This window comes from Rhinoraja longicauda, chromosome 23 (genome assembly GCF_053455715.1).
Source record: "Rhinoraja longicauda isolate Sanriku21f chromosome 23, sRhiLon1.1, whole genome shotgun sequence".
In the NCBI taxonomy this organism is placed as follows: domain Eukaryota; kingdom Metazoa; phylum Chordata; class Chondrichthyes; order Rajiformes; family Arhynchobatidae; genus Rhinoraja; species Rhinoraja longicauda.
Window position 1 is genome coordinate 33,011,969 of NC_135975.1, and position 21,872 is coordinate 33,033,840.

Here is a 21,872-nt window from a genome sequence, read left to right on the forward strand (position 1 = left end):
AGGTTGGTGAATCTGTGGAATTCTTTCCCACAGAAGGCTGCGGAGGCCGCCAGCAGATACTTTTAAAGCAGAGATAGATAGATTCTTGATTAGTGCGGGTGTCAGTGGTTATGGGGAGAAGGCAGGAGAATGGGGTTAGGAGGGAGAGATAGATCAGCCATGATTGAATGGCGGAGTAAACTTGATGGGCCGAATGACCTAATTCTACTCCTATCACATGATCTTATGACCTACTTAGATCGGGTAAATGCACAGTCTCTTGCTCAGAGTAGGGGAATCGAGAACCAGAGGACATAGCTTTGATGTGAAGGGACACTAAAGATTTAATAGGAATTTGAGTGGTAACCTTTTCACACAAAGAGTGGTGTGTATGTAGCGAGCTGCCGGAGGAGGTGGTTAAGGCAGGGACTATCGCAATGTTTAATAAACAGTTAGACAGGTACCTGGATAGGGCAGGTTTGGGGCGATATGGGCCAAACGCAGGCAGGTGGGACTAGTGTAGATGGGACATGTTGGTCGGCGTGGGCAAGTTGGGCCGAAGGACCTGTTTCCACGCCGTACGACTAACTCTCATTCCGAGTCAGCATGGATTTACGAAGGGGAAATCATGCTTGACAAATCTACTGGAATTTTTTGAGGATGTAACTAGGAAAATTGACAAGGGAGAGTCAGTGGATGTGGTGTACCTCGACTTTCAGAAAGCCTTCGACAAGGTCCCACATAGGAGATTAGTGGGCAAAATTAGGGCACATGGTATTGGGGGTAGGGTACTGACATGGATAGAAAATTGGTTGACAGACAGAAAGCAAAGAGTGGGGATAAATGGGTCCCTTTCGGAATGGCAGGCAGTGACCAGTGGGATACCGCAAGGTTCGGTGCTGGGACCCCAGCTATTTACGATATACATTAATGACTTAGACGAAGGGATTAAAAGTACCATTAGCAAATTTGCAGATGATACTAAGTTGGGGGGTAGTGTGAATTGTGAGGAAGATGCAATAAGGCTGCAGGGTGACTTGGACAGGTTGTGTGAGTGGGCGGATACATGGCAGATGCAGTTTAATGTAGATAAGTGTGAGGTTATTCACTTTGGAAGTAAGAATAGAAAGGCAGATTATTATCTGAATGGTGTCAAGTTAGGAGGAGGGGGAGTTCAACGAGATCTGGGTGTCCTAGTGCATCAGTCAATGAAAGGAAGCATGCAGGTACAGCAGGCAGTGAAGAAAGCCAATGGAATGTTGGCCTTCGTAACAAGAGGAGTTGAGTATAGGAGCAAAGAGGTCCTTCTACAGTTGTACCGGGCCCTGGTGAGACCGCACCTGGAGTACTGTGTGCAGTTTTGGTCTCCAAATTTGAGGAAGGATATTCTTGCTATGGAGGGCGTGCAGCGTAGGTTCACTAGGTTAATTCCCGGAATGGCGGGACTGTCGTATGTTGAAAGGCTGGAGCGATTGGGCTTGTATACACTGGAATTTAGAAGGATGAGGGGGGATCTTATTGAAACATATAAGATAATTAGGGGATTGGACACATTAGAGGCAGATAACATGTTCCCAATGTTAGGGGAGTCCAGAACAAGGGGCCACAGTTTGAGAATAAGGGGTAGGCCATTTAGAACGGAGATGAGGAAGAACTTTTTCAGTCAGAGGGTGGTGAAGGTGTGGAATTCTCTACCTCAGAAGGCAGTGGAGGCCAGTTCGTTGGATGCTTTCAAGAGAGAGCTGGATAGAGCTCTTGAGGATAGCGGAGTGAGGGGGTATGGGGAGAAGGCAGGAACGGGGTACTGATTGAGTGATCAGCCATGATCGCATTGAATGGCGGTGCTGGCTCGAAGGGCTGAATGGCCTACTCCTGCACCTATTGTCTATTGTCTATTGTCTATTGTCTCAATAGCTTTATTGGCTAGCGTTTGTCAGCCACGAGGTCAGTGCTATGATTGAACAGGGTTTGATGAACACAGCGGGTGGAACGCAGGGAGTTGAGCAGCATTGGTGGGAGGGGGAGAGGGAGGGAGAGAGAGAGATATTCAGAGGGAGAGCGAGAGAGTGAGAAAGCGATTCAGAGGGAGAGAGAGAAATTCAGAGAACGAGAGAGAGCAATTCAGAGAGAGAGAGAGAGATTCAGAGAGAGAAAGATTCAGAGAGATTCAGAGAGAGAGAAATTCAGAGAGAGAATATTCAAAGAGAGAGAGTGATAGATTCAGATAGAGAGAGAGATTCAGATAGAGAGAGAGAGAGAGATTCAGAGAGAGAGATTCAGAGAGAGATATTCAAAGAGAGATATTCAAAGAGAGAGAGTGATATTCAGAGAGAGAGAGGGGGAGATATATATATATATATATATATTCAGTGAGAGAGAGATTCAGAGAGAGATTCAGAGAGAGAAAGAAATTCAGAGAGAGAGAGAGAGAGGGGGGGAGAAAGAGATAGACATATAGTGATAGAGAGACACAGAGATAGATAGAGACATATTCAGAGAGGGAGCATGAGAACGTTTAGTGTCGAAACCTTGTGTCAGGACAGAGTCCCATTGATGAGTAAGGATGGGGGGGGGGGTTTGAGACCATTAGGGTCAAGCTGCTGACTGTACATGACTAACTCTAAAGATAGCGCATCATATCATATCATATCATATATATACAGCCGGAAACAGGCCTTTTCGGCCCTCCAAGTCCGTGCCGCCCAGTGATCCCCGTACATTAACACTATCCTACACCCACTAGGGACAAATTTTTTTTTACATTTACCCAGCCAATTAACCTACATACCTGTACGTCTTTGGAGTGTGGGAGGAAACCGAAGATCTCGGAGTAAACCCACGCAGGTCACGGGGAGAACTGCACTGTCCAAGTGGTTTGATCATTGCTGTGGAACAGGGAGTTAATATTTGTAATGGGGAGTGTAATGGGAAAAGAATGTTGTTTTTGATGACAAGCAATGTTTGAGGAAGATGCAGTGTTCTCTGTGTAGGAGTATAAAACTGCAGATGCTGGTTTAAATCGAAGGTAGACACAAAATGCTGGAGTAACTCAGCGGGTCAGGCAGCATCCCAGGAGAGAAGGAATGGGTGACGGTTCAGGTCGAGCCCCTTGTCAGTCGCAGTGGACATAGAAATGAGCGTGAGAGAGCCAAGGAGATGTTTCCACCAGTGGGAGAGTCTAGGACCAGAGGCCAGAGCCTCAGAATAAAAGGACGTACCTCTAGAAAGGAGATGAGGAGGAATTTACTTTGTCACAGGGTGGTGAATCTGTGGAATTCATTGCCACAGATGGCTGTGGAGGCCAACGGATATTTTTCAGGCGGTGATTGATAGATACTTTATTAGTCCGGGTGTCAGGTGACGTGGGCGCTTCTGTTATGGGGCCAACGCGTTGGTGTAACTCAGCGGGTCAGACAATGTCTTTGGTCAACACCCTTCTACAAACTGAAGGGGGGGGAGATAGATGGCTGATAGAGAGGTGAGGGCAGGACACAGCTTGGCAAGTTGAATCCTGACTTTGGGCGCCGTCTTTGCGTGTGGAGTTTGCACGTTCTGCCTGTGTGCTCCTCCGGGCGCTCCGGTTTCCTCCCATATCCCAAAGAAACGCAGGTTTGTGGGCTAATTGGCCTCTGTAAATTGCCCCAGGTGTGCAGGGAGTGGATGAGAAAGTGGAATAACATCGAACCAGTGTGAACGGGTGGACGCTGAATGGCACAGACTCAGTGGGCCGAAGGGCCTGTCTCCATGCTGTGTCTCTAAACTAAACAGGGGAAGCCGCAGCTGAGTGGTGACAAATGTGGCTGACATCTGGTTCATGAACAAGGCTCAACGTCTGACCATCTTCTGTAGAATTTACTTTAGACTTGAGAGATACATCGCGGAAACAGGCCCTTCAGCCCACTGAGTCCGCGCCGACCAGGAGCGTTATCTTACACACAGTAAAGACAATTCACAACCTTTACCGTAGCCAATTAACCTATAAACCTGTACGTCTTTGAAGTGTGGGAGGAAACCGAAGCACCCGTGGAAAACCCACGCGGTCCACAGGGAAAACGTACAAACTCCATCCATAGTCAGGATTGATCCCGGGTCTCTGGCGCTGTGGGGTGGCAACTCTACCGCTGCGCCACCGTGCACAGTGGGCAGGTTTATTCACGCTGGTACTGTTTGACCGGGAGATAGAGAGTGGCGAGGATCCCAGGGTGTGTGTGTGGTGCATGTGCCCATGCCCGGAGAAAACCCACGCGGGTCACGGGGAGAACCTACAAACTCCGTACAGACAGCACCCGTAGTCAGGATCGAACCCGGGTCTCCGGCCCAGCGAGGCAGTAACTCTACCGCTGGGCCACCGTGCCGCCCCCAAAGGGTCTCGACCCGAAACGTCACCTATCCGTATTGTCCAGATATGCTGCCTGGCTTGCTGAGTGACTCCGGCACTCTGTCCTTGTGTGTGTTCACCAGTGGCATGTGCAGTTCCTTGTTGTTACAGGGCGGTGTACTGATTGATGCTTTGCGCACTAATTGCATTTGCAACACTTGAAGGAGACGCTGGCACAGTTGTGGCACTTTCGATGGGTTGCACTTTTGAGTTGTAAAGCCTGGCTTTGGACTGAAGCCCACCCCGGAGACCTTTGGCTGTGAGCTTGTCTGAGCCCTTGCAAAGGCCTGATTTATTTGAAGTGTTGTTCGAAAGAGCGTGCTGGTAATCGGCTGCAACGGCATGACTAATACACGTCAAGGCACATCGTGTTAAAGAGAGACTGCTGCTGCTGATGTTGCTCCGACAGCCGACTTGGATGGCAGACAGAAACCTTGGATTGCCTGACCTCCCAGTCCCGTCTCTGAACGCCCGTCAGAACTAGAGGATGCAGGGCACTGCCAGCACAGTGGGGGCCTGGCCAAGCTGGTCATCCGCGAGTCACGGCGCCGGGCGAATCAGGGCTCTGCCCGAGCCAGGCGCCCGCCCCTTTACCGGGGTTACGTCTGTGCCCGGGTGGCATTAGAGAGGGACCACACGCTGTCCACGGGTGCCCTGGGGGGTTTCTGGGACGGTGGGGGGTAGATAGAATGCATCCTTGACAAGGGTGGTGATTATAGTTGTATCATAAGAAAATAACCAGATGCTGGTACAAATCGAAGGTATTTATTCACAAAATGCTGGAGTAACTCAGCGGGTCAGGCAGCATCTCAGGAGAGAAGGAATGGGTGACGTTTTGGGTCGAGACCCTTCTTCAGTGTGAAGAAGGGTCTCGACCCGAAATGTAATCTATTCCTTTTCTCCTGAGATGCTGTCTGACCCGTTGAGTTACTCCAGCATTTTGTGAATAAATAATTGTATCATAGTTTATTTAGTATATTTGTGTGACTTGTATTATGGTGGAGGGCTTTGTTTTGATTTATTTCATACCGTCCGTATTATTGTAAATAATTGATTAAATTATTTTTGGTTAAAAAAAAAAAGAGCCCAATGGGCTTAACACGGTTGCTGGTAAATCAGTCGCTGAAACGGCCACTCTGGACCCCATCGGCTGGGATGAGGGCAATGGAAAGCTGCTGGTCCTTCAACCAGTCACGGCGGCGCAGCGGTAGAGTGGCTGCCTTGCAGCGAATGCAGAGCCAGAGTCCCGGGTTCCATCCCGACTACGGGCGCCGTCTGTACGGAGTTTGTACGTTCTTCCCGTGACCTGCGTGGGTTTTCTCCGAGATCTTTGGTTTCCTCCCACACTCCAAAGACGTGCATTGGCTTGGTAAATGTAAAAATTGTCCCTAGATGGTGTGGGATCGTGTTAATGTGCGGGGATCGTTGGTCGGCGCGGACCCGGTGGGCCGAAGGGCCTGTTTCTGTGATGTATCTCTAAACCAAACTAGCCCAAGCTTGCATGGAGATTTATTTCCAGCAGGTCTTGGAATTGCGCAGATATGACTGTTGCACACATGTTATGAAGGAGTTTTAGTGTGCGGGGATCGCTGGTCGGCCTGGAATCGGTGGGCCGAAGGGCCTGTTTCCATGCTATATCTCCAAACTAAACCAAACTAAACTAAACCAGGCTGCTGGAGCCTGTGTCGATCCTGGCCTCGGCCGCCTTTAGACTTTAGAGATACAGCGTGGAAACAGGCCCTTCGGCCCACCGAATCCGCGCTTGCCAGCGATCCCCCCTGTGCACTAGCACCACCCTACGCACCAGGGACAAATTACAATTTTACCCGAAGCCAATTAACCTAAAAACCCGCATGACTTTGAGTGTGGGAGGAAACCGGAGCACCCGGAGGAAACCCAAACGGTAATGGGGAGAACGTACTAACTCTTCACCCCAGGTCAGGATTGAACCGGTGTCTCTGACGCTGTGAGGCAGTTTGGTTTTAGTTTTTGGGGCCCAGCAAGGTATATCTGAGAATGCCCTCGGACAGATGAAACCTTCTGCCTCTGAATGCTAGGCACCGCTCATTAAATGCAGCAACTCTTAACAGTGCCACCCTATAAATAGGTGGCCTGAAAATGAACTGTGCAGCAAGGAACTGCAGGTGCTGGTTTACACCGAAGATAGACACAAAATGCTGGAGTAACTCAGAGGGACAGGCAGCATCTCTGGAGGAAAGGAATAGATGACGTTTCGGGTCAGGACCCTTCCGCATGAGTTATCACTCCCGTCAGTGTAGATGGGCGCCAGGAACCTGCTGCCAGGGGTGGAGGCAGATGCGATAGTGGCGTTTAAGAGGTTGTTGGATAGGCACATGGACATGCAGGGAATGGAGGGATATGGATTTGCCTGCAGGCACACAAGGTCGGGCAGCACCTCTGGAAAATGTGTAGGGGAACCGCAGATGCTGGTATAAACCGAAGACAAGACACGTACGGGTGTCAGCTAGATCAGCCATGACTGAATGGCGGAGTAGACTCGAAAGGTCGGACGGCCTAATTCTGCTCCTATCACTTATCATCTTGTGCTAAAGCTGGAGTAACTCAGCGGGTCAGGCAGCATCTCTGGAGAGAAGGAATGGGTGACGTTTCGGGTCGAGACCCTTCTTTCGACTGAGAGTCAGGGGAGATGGAACCTAGAGGTACGAGCCAATACCGATGACCAAGGAAATGGCGGAGCCCACAATGGTCCATTGTTGGCTGTGGAAGAGAGCGATAGAAGAATGCAAACTGTGGAACTAGCTGGACGACTAGGGTAGGGTGGGGGAGGGGAGAGGCTAGGGAGGAATGCAGGGGGGGGTCACTGTCTTTGCCCATTGCCCGTGGCAGCAGGAGTATTGTCTGTCTCAGTCTCCTCATTGCGGGAGAGGCAGGGAGGAGTATTTGAGCCAGGCGACACGCTGATAACATCAATACGTGACCTGCACTGATTAGTAAACGGAGCCACTGTGTGACATGGGCTGGGATTAGGAGGAGAGCTGCTTTATGATGGATTAGCCTGTGTTTTGAGCGTCGGAGAGATCTGCTTCACTTTACAGTAGGATTGTCTGGTGCAGTAATTAACTGCGAGTACCGATTAACTTGGCCAAGCACCCCAACTGTTTGTCCATCCATCTTTATTGAATGCAATGCCATTGAATAGCTGTGCCATCCCCTCCCCTGCCCGGTATGATTAGTCTATGGCATCCCTGTGTGGTATCTCAGCTGCACGGATGCAGAGAGGAGAGCTCTTCAGCGGGTAGTCCATAGAGCTCGGAGGACCATCGGAACACAGCTACCAGCCTTGGAGGGCATCTACAACACACGATGCCTCAGAAAAGCTACCAGCATCCACAAAGACTCCTCACACCCCTGCAACAGTCTGTTCGAACTTCTACCATCGGGCAGACGATACAAGGCCTTCTACGCCCGCACCTCCAGACTCAGGAACAGCTTCATCCCCAGGGCCATAGCTGCTATGAACCGGTCCTGCTGAGTCGGATGGTCACATCGCACAGTGAACCGGCACAGACCTACTTGCACTTTATTCTGTTTTAAAACTGTTCTAATTTGTTTCATTGGGTTGTTTAAATTAATACTGATTAGTTAATTAATTTATTGCATCGTATAGGAGGCGCATTCCCAATCTCGTTGTACCCCTGTACAATGACAATAAAGATATATTGTATTGGATACGATGTGGAAGCAGGCCCTTCAGTTTCCTCCCACATTCCAAAGACGTGTAGGTTAATTGGCTTCGGTAAATTGTCCCTCGAGTGTAAGATATTGCACATGGAAAATAGGTGCAGGAGGAGGCCGTTCGACCCTTCGAGCCAGCACCGCCATTCATTGTGATCATGGCTGATCATCCACAATCAGTAACCCGTGCCTGCCTTCTCCCCATATCCCTTGGTTCTGCTAGCCCCTAGAGCTCTATCTAACTCTCTTTTAAATTCATCCAGTGAATTGGCCTCCACTGCCCTCTATGACAGAGAATTCCACAAATTCACAACTCTCTGGTTGAAAAAGTTTTTTCTCACCTCAGTTTTAAATGGCCTCCCTTTTATTCTTCGACTGTGGCCCCTGGTTCTGGACTCCCTCAACATTGGGAACATGTACAAGTGATCGCTGGTTGGCACGGACTTGGGGGGCCGAAGGGCTTGTTTCCAACTAAACTAAACTAAACCACAGATGCTGGTTTATAAAAACAGACACCAAGCGCTGGAGTAACTCAGTGGATCAGGCATCATCTCTGGAGAACGTGGATAGGCGATGTTTCGTGTCAGATGGAAAGAAAGGTCCTGACCCAAAACGTGACTTCACCCAGCCAGCGGAAGCCATTGGTGGAGCGGGAGAACGTGGTCGCTGGCTGGGTGAGGTCACGTGGGGCGCGGGGCGGTGACGTCACCCTTTCTCCCTTATTTGGGGAGTGAGGAAGTTGGCAACGCTACTGACACGGGACAAACCAATTTAGCCCAAAATACGGGATGTCCCGGCAAATAAGGGACGTCCCGGCTAATACGGGACACCCAGCGACCCTAGGTGCAGCTTACATGCTGAAGCATCTTGCCACGGCTCCTCTTGGATAACCCTGCGTGCGGGATCGACACCTGCAGACAGCAGCCTGCCTGTTGATCTTCCGGATAGCCACGCTTTCGTGTCGCATTGTGAAGAGATTACTGAGGTAGTAGACGGTTAAATCTGATTAACGAACCCAGGGCCCAATGGGCCACTGGATTACACGGCTTTAACTGTCTCGAGTGACTTATTTCTGTGCGGCCGTTGCAAATCGCGGTGACCTATTTTGGGAATAATTGCGTCGTTTGTGCTCCGGCACTCTATGCTCAAAAGTGTCCGTCTGGCCCTTGAAAGCTCCCTGAACCTTTCTGCCCATGACAAGATGGCCTGATTTGCGTTCCCCGTGATCCTGGCAGGGTGTGGTGTAAGGTAATCCGGAGGCCACGGCGCGGAGCGAGGTTGGAGAGGGCGGCGCGGCGGCGCAGCGGCGCAGCGGTAGAGCTTCGGTAAAGATTGTAAACTTTGGGTGTGTCAGTGTGTGGGGATCACTGGCCGGCACGGACCCGGTGGGCCGAAGTGCCTGTTTCTGCGCTGTATCTCTAAACTGAACTAAACTAACAGTTGCAGCCATGCAGCACCAGAGATCCGGGTTCCATCCTGACCACATGCGGCTTTGTAGGCTCATTGACTGAGGGTAGTTCTACTGTACGGGGGGGGGGGGGGACTCGATGGGCCGAAGGGCCAGTTTCCGCACTGTATCTCCAAAGACTAAAGAGGAGGGGACAGGGATGGTGACAGCTTCTTCTTTCCAACTCGGGCACCTGAAGCAATACTTGGTCACGGTGGCGCAGCGGTAGAGTTGCTGCCTTACAGCGAATGCAGCGCCGGAGACCCGGGTTTGATCCCGACTACAGGTGCTCTCTATACGTTCTCCCCATGACCTGCGTGGGTTTTCTCCAAGATGTTCAGTTCCTCCCGCACTCCAAAGACGTACAGGTATGTAGGTTAATTGGCTTGGTAAATGTTTTTTTTAAATTGTCGCTAGTGGGTGTAGGATAGTGTTAATATGCAGGGATCGCTGGTCGGCGCGGACCCGGTGGACCGAAAGGGCCTGTTTCTGCACTGTATCTCTAAACTAAACTAAACTGAGCTAAACTTGGCCTTAGAAATCAATGTTTTTTTTCTTCATTGTCAGTAAAGTTGACCCAATCTGTGTTGCTAGGAATGGGACACAAGGCGTGGTTGTAGAGTCAGGCAGCATGGAGACAGGCCCTGTGGTCCATCTTGCCCATGGCAACCAAGATGCCCCATCTCCACTAGTCCCACCTGCCCATGTTTGCCCTCTAGACCTGCCCCATCCATTGATGGGTACAGCCTAGCGGCCAACTCCAAAGGGCATTTCAGAGTCACCCAAGCTGATGTAGTCACTGGAGTTACATATGGACTGGGCCAAGATGGCCGGTTTCCTTCTGCAAAGGGTATCACTGAACCAAGTTGTTTTCTGTTCTTAAAAGAAATGCTCGCTTCCTGGCCCCCTGTTGGCCAGTTTGTCTCTAGACCTCGGGCACACCGGACTCTTTTTTTCGTGTAGGAAGGAACTGCAGACGCTGGTTTAACCGAAGATAGATAGACTCAAAAAGCTGGAGTAGCTCAGCATCTCTGGAGAAAAGGAAATGGTGATGTTTCGGGTTGAGGCCCTTCATCACACTGAGAGTCAGGGGGAAGGGAAACAAGAGATAAAGATGGTGATATAGAGAGATATAGAACAATTGAATGAAAGATAGAGTCATGCAGCATGGAAACAGGCCCTTCGGCCCAACTTGCCCAGTCTGACCAACATGTCCCATCTACACTAGTCCCACCTGCCTATAGCCCATGTCCCTCCAAACCTGTCATATCCATGTACCTGTCTGAATGTTTCTTAAATGTTGGGATAGTTCCTGCCTCAACTACCCCTGGCAGTTTGTTCCGTACACCCATCCCACTTTGTGTGAAAAAGGTACCCCCTCAGATTCCTATTAAATCTTTTCCACCTTAAACGTATGTCCTCTGGTCCTCCATTCACCTACTCTGCCCAAATGAAATATGAGGTGCTGTTCCTCCAATTAGCGCTGGGCCTCACTCTGACAGTGGAGGAGGCCCAGGACAGACAGGTCTGTGTGTGAATGGGAGGGGGAGATAAAAGTGTTTGGCAACCGGGAAACTTTTTTCGTTTTATTTTACTATGAGTGATACAGCATGGAAACAGGCCCTTCTGTCCATCAAGTCCATCCCAACCATTGTGATCACCTGTTCACATTAGTTATCCAGCCACACACTCGGGGCGGTTTACAGAGGGGCGATTAACCTACAAACCCGCACGTCTTTGGGATGTGGGAGGAAACCGGAGTACCCGGAGGAAACCCCCACGCAGTCACAGGGAGAACGTGCAAACTCCACACACACAGAGACAGACAGACAGCACCCGAGGTCAGGATGGAACCCGGACTCTGACAATAGGTGCAGGAGTAGGCATTTCGGCCCTTCGAGCCAGCACCGCCATTCAATGTGACCTTGGCTGATCATTCTCAATCAGTACCCCGTTCCTTCTCATACCCCCTGACTCCGCTATCCTTAAGAGCTCTATCTAGCTCTCTCTTGAATGCATTGAGAGAATTGGCCTCCACTGCCTTCTGAGGCAGTGAATTCCACAGATTCACGACTCTCTGACTGAAAAAGTTTTTCCTCATCTCCGTTCTAAATGGCCTACCCCTTATTCTTAAACTGTGGCCCCTTGTTCTGGACTCCCCCAACATTGGGAACATGTTTCCTGCCTCTAACGTGTCCAACCCCTTAATAATCTTATACGTTTCGATAAGATCCCCTCTCATCCTTCTAAATTCCAGTGTATACAAGCCTAGTCGCTCCAGTCTTTCAGCATACGACAGTCCCGCCATTCCGGGAATTAACCTGGTGAACCTATGCTGCACGCCCTCTGGCGCTGCGCCACTGTGCCGCCCATCATCAGCGAGTATGATTGTCCTCCTGCTGGGTCCTTCTCCTGGTGGACGCCCATGTGTGACGTCTTCTAAGGTGGAGAGACTGGTGCAGGGACAGTCACCATATGGTCCGTGACAGAGACAGGCCCGGCAGTATCTCCCTGCTGCACCTTCTCCCACCTTCTTAACGGGGTGTGACAGGGCAGAGCCAGCTCGACAGCCTGCAATGACCGATTTCTTTCCTTTTCTCTATCTTTAAGCAAAAGTTCGGTTCTCGAACCATGCCCGGTGAATTCTGAGCCACCTTCTCTCTGGATTTACCAGAAGGGTCTCGCCCCAAAAAGTTACCTATTCTTTTTCTCCAGAGATGCTGACCGACCCACTGAGTTACTCCAGCATTTTGTGTCTTGTCTACCAGACCAGCACAATCCCGTGCTAAACTGCCTTTCTCTTTAAAGGTGACCGATTAGAGTTGTGTGTCTGTGTGTGTGTGTCTCAATGGTGTTAGGTTAGGTAAGGGGGAGGTGCAGCGAGACCTGGGTGTCCTTGTACACCAGTCACTGAAAGTTGGAGTGCAGGTACAGCAGGCAGTGAAGAAAGCTAATGGCTTGTTGGCCTTCATAACGAGAGGATTTCAGTATTGGAGTAAAGAGGTTCTTCTGCAGTTGTATAGGGCCCTGGTGAGACCACATCTGGAGTATTGTGTACAGTTTTGGTCTCCTAATTTGGGGAAGGACATCCTTGTAATCGAGGCAGTGCAGTGTAGGTTCACGAGATTGATCCCTGGGATGGCGGGACTGTCATATGAGGAAAGATTGAAAAGACTAGGCTTGTATTCACTGGAGTTTAGAAGGATGAGAGGTGATCTTATAGAAACATATAAAATTATAAAAGGACTGGACAAGCTAGATGCAGGAAAAATGTTCTCAATGTCCAGAACCAGGGGCCACAGTCTTAGAATAAAGGGGAGGCCATTTAAAACTGAGGTGAGAAGGAACTTTTTCACCCAGAGAGTTGTGAATTTGTGGAACTCTCTGCCACAGAGAGCAGTGGAAGCCAAATCACTGGATGGATTTAAGAGAGAGTTAGATAGAGCTCTAGGGGCTAGTGGAATCAAGGGATATGGGGAGAATGGGGAGCACGGCTTATTGATTGTGGACGATCAGCCATGATCACAATGAATGGCGGTGCTGACTCTAAGGGCCGAATGGACTTCACCTGCACCTATTTTCTGTGTTTCTATGTGTGTGTGTCTGTGTGTGTGTCTGTCTGTGTGTCTGTGTGTGTGTCTGTCTGTGTGTGTGTCTGTCTCTCTCACTAATCTAATTGTTTGGCTGCGAGATTAGTTCATGACTGTGAGCTTCCCAAGTGTTTCAATCCGCTGGCAGTTCAGAGGGGAAGTGTTTGTAAAACCTTTTTTTCAAAATGTGGATTGCAGAAGCAACACTTACCCTTGTGTGTTTTTGCCGAACTTAAGTTCAGACCCAGTTAATTAACCGCCATTTGCTGCTTTCTGCTAATCCACGCGGGCCAATTGTGGTGAGGCATGGAAAGGTTTTCACCACAGGCCTTGAATCTGGGACTCCCTGGAGTTTGAAGCGTGGGTTTCCAAGGAACGGCGTTCCAGAAACCTGGAGCTGGAGTCTGTTTTCCCGTTAGCCTTGCCGTCTTTTCTTTATTTCTACACATTTCCCGCCCCCCCCCCCCCTCTTCTCCCCGACCCACACTGACAGAACCAGATGTCAGGTCGAGCGTCTGAGTAGCGGGAATGAGCTGAGGTAGTGTGGGACTTCCAGAGCTGGTCACGACGGTGGAGGGAGCTGTGTTAGTGGGAAACTCCTCTGTAAAAATAAGAATTAAAAAACATCTGGACCTTATGGGCTACACCCAAGAATGCGCAGGGAAGGCCGGACGTGAGGGAAATGGTCGAGGTTTTGATTAGTATTTTCTATCGGGATTTTTAAGCTGCTGAGAGGAGTGGGAGAGAGGGGCGCTGGTGTTGAAGTCGGGGCTGGAGTTTGGAAATCATTGCCTGGCCATCCCAGCGGCTGAACTGTTCTCAACTTCGACAGAACGATGCCGATGATCTGTAGAAAGGAGTAGCTGTGCGTTTGAAGGTGGGTCGGTTGGGGGCTTCTCTTTGTCCCTCGAGCGCTGGAGGTCGAGGGGAGACCCGATAGAACTGTGCAAAAGTAGGCGAGGCGTAGATATGGTAGACAGTCAGAACCTGGTGTCAGGGCTTATGGGGGGGGGGGGGGGGGGGGGGAGGCAGGAGAATGGGGTTAGGAGGGAGTATCTATCTGATCAGCCATGATTGAATGGTGGAGTGGACTTAGAGTCATAGATTGCTACAGTGTGGAAACAGGCCCTTCGGCCCAACTCGCCCACACCGGCCAACAATGTCCCACTTGCCTGCGCTTGGTCCATAACCCTCCAAACCTGTCCTATCCACGATGGGCCGAATGAGCTAATTCTGCTCCTATCACTTATGAACTTATGAACCTTTCCCCCCCCCCCCCCCCCCCCCCCCCCCAGAGTGTAAATGTCATAGATGAGAGGTAGCAGAGCTTCACTGTGAGAGGGGGGAACGTTTAAAGGAGATATGCAGGAGGGTTTGATTTTGCACAGAGGGTGGTGGGTGCTTGGAATATGCTGCCGGGGGTGCTGCCGGGGGTGCTGGTGCTGGTGGAGGAGGAGGAGGAGGAGGCAGATACGATACCAAAGTGGCGTTCAAGAGGCTTTTAGACGGGCACATGGATACGCAGGGAAAGGAGGGCTATGGATCACGTGCAGGCCGGACAATGTTCTTGTTCTATACTGTTCTGTCACCAGCTAAGCAGAACTCACCATAATGGACATGCAGTCCATTCATTGTAACTGTAATGCATCGCAACGCCACAATATTCAAGTTTAGCAGCCCTGTCTATCTGGCAATGGTTCCTGCATCTGTCAGTAATTACCTCATTTGAAAGCCTTTTTCTACCTCCTACGTGATTTCCCGTATCCTGGTTGTTTCCTTTAGGAAAGGTTTGCCAGAGGCTGTTGTTGCTGTGTGTCGGTATCCGGTGGTGGTGTTGCCCACCAAGCTTTGCAGTTTAGTTTAGCGATATGGCGCGGAGGAAGGCCCTTCGGCCCACCGAGTCTGCACCGACCAGACTAGCACTATCCTACGCACACCCAGGGACAATTTACAACTTTACCAAAGCCAATGAGACCACAAACCTGCATGTCTTTGGAGTGCGGAAGGAAACCAAAGATCTTGGAGAAAACCCACGCAGGTCACGGGGAGAACATGCAAACTCCCTACAGACAGCACCCGTAGTCAGGATCGAACCCGGGTCTCTGGCGCTGTAAGGCAGCAACTCTACCGCTGCGCCAAGAGAGAGTTAGATAGAGCTCTTAATGATAGCGGAGTCAGGGGGTATGGGGCGAGAGCAGGAACGGGGTACTGATTGAGAATGATCAGCCATGATCATATTGAATGGTGGCGCTGGCTCGAAGGGCCGAATGGCCTCCTCCTGCATCTATTGTCGGTTGCCACCATGCCTCCCAATCTCTGCTCAGATCCTCCCGCCTCCATAACCCGGCCACGCTCTCAGTTTGACTTTCCTCTCGTGTGATGCTGCCACCGTTCGGCTTTAAACAATCCGCGCCGCGTTTTGTGCTGGCGTTTTTACCGAACAGGGAGAGGCTCTCTGCAGATTGATTCACATTGGAATGAAGTTGTGTTGGTGATGATCATAAAGGCATGATCCACTTGCAATCCTCTCACTGATTTACATTCAACGGTGTGCCTTTAAGTATTGATTAATTGCATTTGTGAGGGTAACACCATTTGGCCTCTACCCCATTGCGGACATTGGGTTTTGGCTGTGCAACTGGTGTGCAGCAATGCTGAGAGCTATATTCTGCACTCTGTATCTCCCCCTTCGCTCTATCTGTTGTGCTTGAGTTTGGCGTGATTGTATCTACGTATGGTATACCTGATCTGTTTGGATAGCATGCAAAATGGCGGTCACGGTGGCGCAGCGGTAGAGTTGCTGCCTTACAGCAAATGCAGCGCCGGAGACCCGGGTTCGATCCAAACTACGGGTGCTGTCTGTAACGGAGTTTGTACGTTCTCCTCTTAAGAATAAGGGGTAGGCCATTTAGAACGGAGATGAGCAGAAACTTTTTCAGTCAGAGAGTTGTGAATCTGTGGAATTCTCTGCCTCAGAAGGCAGTGGAGGCCAATTCTCTGAATGCATTCAAGAGAGAGCTAGATAGAGCTCTTAAGGATAGCGGAGTCAGGGGGTATGGGGAGAAGGCAGGAACGGGGTACTGATTGAGAATGATCAGCCATGATCACATTGAATGGCGGTGCTGGCTCGAGGGGCCGAATGGCCTCCTCCTGCACCTATTGTCTATTGTCCCCGTGACCTGCCTGGGTTTTCTCCGAGATCTTCGGTTTCCTCCCACACTCCAAAGACGTACAGGTTTGTAGATTAATTGGCTCGGTAAATGTAAAAATTGTCCCTAGTTGGTTTTCGGATAGTGTTAATGTGCGGGGATCGCTGGTCGGCGCGGACCCGGTGGGCCGAAGGGCCTGTTTCCTCGCTGTATTACTAAACTAAAACAAAGGTTTTCACTGTACCTCGGCACACGTGACAATAATAATGCTCATTTAATTAATTCTCAAATGGATCTTCAGCGAGTCAACGGGAGGTTTTATTCGCGTTGTCTGACCAGCTGAGTTACTTCCCCCCCACTGGAGCACAACAAGCTTTTCTGCACCTTGGCAAGACCCAAAGCTGTTCACCTCAAAACGAGTGGTGCTCGGCGAGGAATTCAGTGTGCAGTCCACAGACTGCGTACCCTCACTGTCTGGGAATGTACTTTTGGACAGCATTGCAAGTGGAGTTCTGGTGGAACATTGGGAGAACTGAATGTTCATCGTGTAGCCAGGCTGCTTGAACTGGGGGGGGGGCCTCCAGTCTGGTCACCGTCTGAAGTCTTATTTTGAGATGATAATTCTCCAGGCTTCTCCACCCAGGCTTGCAAACCGTTGTTTTATTTAGTCTTAGAAACACAGCGTGGAGACAGGCCCTTCGGCCCACCGAGTCCGCGCTGACTATCCCGTTCACACCAGTTCTATGTTATCCCACTTTCTCATCCGTTCCCTACGCACTGGGGGCCAATTAACACACAAACCAGCACCACTTTGGGATGTGAGAGGAAACCGGAGCACCTGGAGAAAACCCACACGGTCCACGGGGAAAACGTGTGAACTCCACACACAGACAGCACCCCGAGATCAGGATCGAACCCTGGTCTCTGGCGCTGTGAGGTGGCAGTTCTACCAGCTGTGCCGCCCTTCATTTTATTTCACCGAGTTCACACGTACATATGCACATTTCTCCTTGGGATGTATGAACTTTACTGCCAGGGAACATGCTGAAGTTCAAAAGCAAGCTGCTGGAGGAACTCAGCGGGTCAGGCAGCATCTGTGGAGGGAAATGGACAGACAGGGTTTTTGGGTTGGGACCCATCTTCAATACATTTGAACATTTGAAGTTGTTACGTAGAAAATGGCAGCAAATGGCTTGAGCACAGCATAAGCGCGTGGGTAAGGAGCAGCCAGTGGGCGGCACGGTGGCGCAGCGGTAGAGTTGCTGCCTTACAGCAACAGAGACCCGGGTTCCATCCTGACCTCGGGTGCTGTGTGCGCGGAGTTTGTACGTTCTCCCCGTGACCTGCGTGGGTTTACTCCGAGATCTTCAGTTTCCTCCCACACTCCAAAGACGTTCAGGTTTGTAGGTTAATTGACTTGGTTGGGGGGAGGGGAGTGTGGGTGTGGGGTGTGGGGGCAGAGGAAGGGAGGGGGAGTGGGCGTGGGGAGGGGGGGTGGGAGGGGGGTGGGAGGGGAGTGGAGGAGTGCGGGGGAGGGGGAGTGGAGTGGGAGGAGTAGGGAGGGAGGGATGTGGGTAGAGTGGAGGGGAGGGGGAGGGAAGAGGGGGAGGGGAGTAGGGTGGAGGGGATGGGGGTAGGGGGAGGGGAGTGGGGGGAGGGGAGTAGAGGGGGAAGGGGTAGGGGAGGGGAGTGGGGGTAGAGGGGAGTAGGGGGTAGGGGGAGTGGGAGAGAGTAGTGGGGGTTGGGGGAGGGAAGAGGGGGAGGGGAGTAGGGGGGAGGGGATGGGGGTAGGGGGAGGGGAGTGGGGGTAGGGGGAGGGGAGTAGAGGGGTAGGGGGGAGGGGAGGGGTGGGGGAGGGGAGTGGGGGTTGGTGGGACATGGACTGTTGTGATTTGCTGTTGAAGACCACTGGAGCAAGTATGTCTTCATTGTAGCTACGTGCGTATAATTCACTTAACATGGGGAAAATAAATGTATTTCTTGTCTCTCCTTCCTATATCTTCCACTGGCTGTTACTCACTAAAATTGTTTGTCTTCCATGCAGAGTTTAATAATAGTCAGTGTGTCATAATCGTAGTTATCATATCACTCAGGCACCAACAGTTTTGGGAGATTGTCCACTACATTTCTTTAGTAGATAGAGTGTGTTTTGGAGTATTCCCTGATGAATTGATTGGGAGAATGCTGTATGTGTAGGAAAATAACTGCAGATGCTGGTTCAAGTTGAAGGTAGACACAAAATGCTGGAGTAACTCAGCGGGTCAGGCAGCATCTCAGGAGAGAAGGAATGGGTGACGTTTGGGGTCGAGACCCTTCTTCAGACTGATGTCAGGGGAGGGGGGCGGGACAAAGATAGGATGTAGTCGGAGACAGGAAGACTAGTGGGAGAACTGGGAAAGAGAGGGACAGAGGAACTATCTGAAATTGGAGAAGTCAATGTTCATTCCGCTGGGGTGTAAACTGCCCAAGCGAAATATGAGATGCTGTTCCTCCAATTTGCGCTGGGCCTCACTACGACAATGGAGGAGGCCCATGACAGATGCTCTATACTCTGTCAAAGGTTTAACAGAATGTATTTACTGCAGCTATTTTCAGGCACTTTTTTACAGATACCAGCAGTGCTTTTTTTTGTGAGGACATGGTGTATCAGAACCTCTTAAAATTGAAGGTATCATAAAATGCTGGAGTAACTCAGCAGGTCAGGCAGTATCTAGGAGAGAGGGAATGGGTGACGTTTCGGGTCGAGACCCTTCTTCAGACTTCTTAAAATTGAATGTCATTCAGCACAACGGCACAGCGGTAGAGTTGCTGCCTCACAGCGCCAGAGACCCGGGTTCGATCCTGACATCAGGTGCTGTCTGTACGGAGTTTGTACGTTCCCCCCGTGACCTGCGTGGGTTTTCTCCGGGTGCTCCGGTTTCCTCTCACGTCCCAAAGACGTGCGGGTTTGTAGGTTAATTGGCCCTCTGTAAATTGCCGTTAGGAGATAGGGAGTGGATGAGAAAGTTGGATAACCGTAGAACTTGTCTCGACAACAAATTACTTAGTTCAAACAAGTATGAATCTTCTGTTAGCTGTTAGCTTCAAATATAATCTGGCATTCTGTGGTAGGCGTTGGCCAGAAGATTGAAAACAGATAGAAACATAAAAAAATAGGTGCAGGAGGTGGCCATTCGGCCCTTCGAGCCAGCACCGCCATTCATTGTGATCATTGCTGATCGTCCCCAATTAGTATCCCGTGCTTGCCTTCTTCCCATATCCCTTGATTCCACTAGCCCCTAGAGCTCCATCTAACTCTCTTTTAAATTCATCCAGTGAATTAGCCTCCACTGCATTCTGTGGCAGAGAATTCCACAAATTCACAACTCTCTGGGTGAAAGGAGAGAATTATCAATGCAAAAAAAATTATTCCCCTGAAAAATCCAGATGAAACCTGCAGACGCTGGCAATCTATAATATTATTAACATAATAAACCGAAGATCTTGGAGAAAACCCACGCAGGTCACGGGGAGAACGTACAAGCTCCGTACAGACAGCACCCGCAGTCAGGATGGAACCCGGGTCTCTGGCGCTGTAAGGCAGCAACTCTACCGCTGTGCCACCGTGCTGCCCTGTCTAAACGTCTAAATGTTTCTTAAATGGCTGGCATTGGAGTAGAATACCTGCATAGGAAATTGCCCGAAAAATTTCTATCTTTCTTGCCCTTCTTAAGCAAGAATTATTCAAGAATTTGAATGTCAAAGCCTCCATAATAGTTTGTTAATAAAGTACATGCTTGCAAAATTAAATCCTGTGTCCATTATATTTTGGGAGGCATGCTGAGAGTGGATGTTTAAACACGTTGAATTTTGTTTTAATCAAGGAGAAATACTTGGAGATAAAACTAAATGCCAACGGCGTGCATTGGGAGGGGCACTAATGGGCTCGTTGACTTGACCTGAATAACATATGAATCAGTGGTACAAATCTATGGATGTAGTGGAACGCCAATAACTGAAGGCAGAAGGGGTTCTGTTCCATCCCGACTACGGGCGCTGTCTGTACGGAGTTTGTACTTTCTCCCCGTGAACTGCGTGGGTCTTCTCCGAGATCTTCGGTTTCCTCCCACGCTCCAAAGCCGTACAGGTTTGTAGGCTAATTGGCTTGGTGTATGTGCAAAATTGTCCCTAGTGCGTATAGGATAGTGTTAATATGCGGGGATCGCTGGTCAGTGCGGACTCGGTGGGCCGAAGGGCCTGTTTCCGCGCTGTATCTCTGAGCTAAAGCAACCTCAACCACAACCCCCTACAATTTGCCTGTCGAATAGATATGATTAGTCTTTCACCAGGGTAGAGTGCTACAGCGTGGAAACAGGCCCTTCGGCCCAACCTGCCCATGCCGACCAGCATGTCCCATCTACACTAGTCCCACCTGCCTGCATTTGGCCCATATCCCTCTAAAACCTGTCCTATCCATGTACCTGTCTAAATATTTCTTAAACATTGCCTCAACTACCTCCTCCGGCAGCTCGTTCTATGTAGCCTATCTGTGCACCGAAGCTAAACTAAGGTGAGAGGGGCAAAGTTTAAAGGAAACGTGCGGGGCGAGTTTTATTTACGCAGAAAATGGTGGGGGCTTGGAAGGTGTTGCCAGGGGTGACGATGGAGGCAGATACGATAGCGGTGTTGAAGAGACGTTTGGATAGGTACATGGATATGCAGGGTATGGTACGATATGAATCATGTGGAGCCACAAAAGGTTAGTTTGCCTTGGCATCATGTTTGGCACGGACATTGCGGGCCGAAGGGCCTGTTCCTGTGCTGTGCTGTTCTATGCGTTATTTCTCCGGGGTTTTTAAGCATTGTTGGTGAAATCATGAATCCCTGCTGACTGCTCTAACGATTCACAGCGTCGCTGACCCTGGTCTAACCTTAACTGTACCTCAGTCCTAAACTACTGAAACATTGGTTCTCAGCATTGATTAAGTTTAGTTTAGAGATTACAGGGCAGAAACAGGCCCTTTCAGCCCACCGGGTCCACGCCGACCAGCGATCCCCGCACATTAACACTATCCTACACCCACTAGGGACAATTTTTACATTTACCAAGCCAGTTTACCTACAAACCTGTACGTCTGTGGAGTGTGGGAGGAAACCAAAGATCTCGCAGGTCACGGGGAGAACGTACAAACTCCGTAAAGCCAGCACCCGTAGTCAGGATCGAACCTGAGTCTCCGGCGCTGCATTCGCTGTAAGGCAGCAACTATACCGCTGCGCCACCGTGCCGCCCTTAAAGTGTTGCAGTTCTAGCGGTTTTCAGGGGTGCATGCAACAGTGACTGAGAGGGTTGGTTTGTATATTAAGTGAACAGACACAAATGCTGGTGTAACTCAGCGGGTCAGGCAGCATCTCTGGTGAGAAGGAACGGGTGACGTTTCGGGTCGAGACCCTTCTTCAAGCTAGCTGGTGGACTGTTGTTTTAAATAAAGGCCCATTATTATTGCTGGTACTGCTTTAGGAAAAATGTTTCTTTTCCGCGGCTTGCCTGTTGTGGTAAGAGATTTGCTGGGACGGTTAATATGGCAGTGGCTCAAATGGGCTTGACAGCTTGGCCTGGCTGAATATTTCCCTGC

The 21,872-nt window shown here is 50.2% G+C and overlaps 1 protein-coding gene across 2 annotated transcripts in view; it reads left to right on the forward strand.

The window, feature by feature from the left end:
* rassf8b (Ras association domain family member 8b) overlaps nucleotides 1-21,872 on the forward strand; it is a 97,830-nt gene that overhangs the window by 28,806 nt on the left and 47,152 nt on the right. The window contains exon 1 of one of the 2 annotated variants that reach the window (XM_078420018.1): nucleotides 13,888-13,988. The exons of the other annotated variant lie outside the window; for it this stretch is intronic. The gene's annotated coding sequence lies outside the window, so the exon portion shown is untranslated. Of the gene's footprint in view, nucleotides 1-13,887; nucleotides 13,989-21,872 lie in introns of those variants that run through there. 2 annotated transcript variants of the gene reach the window in all.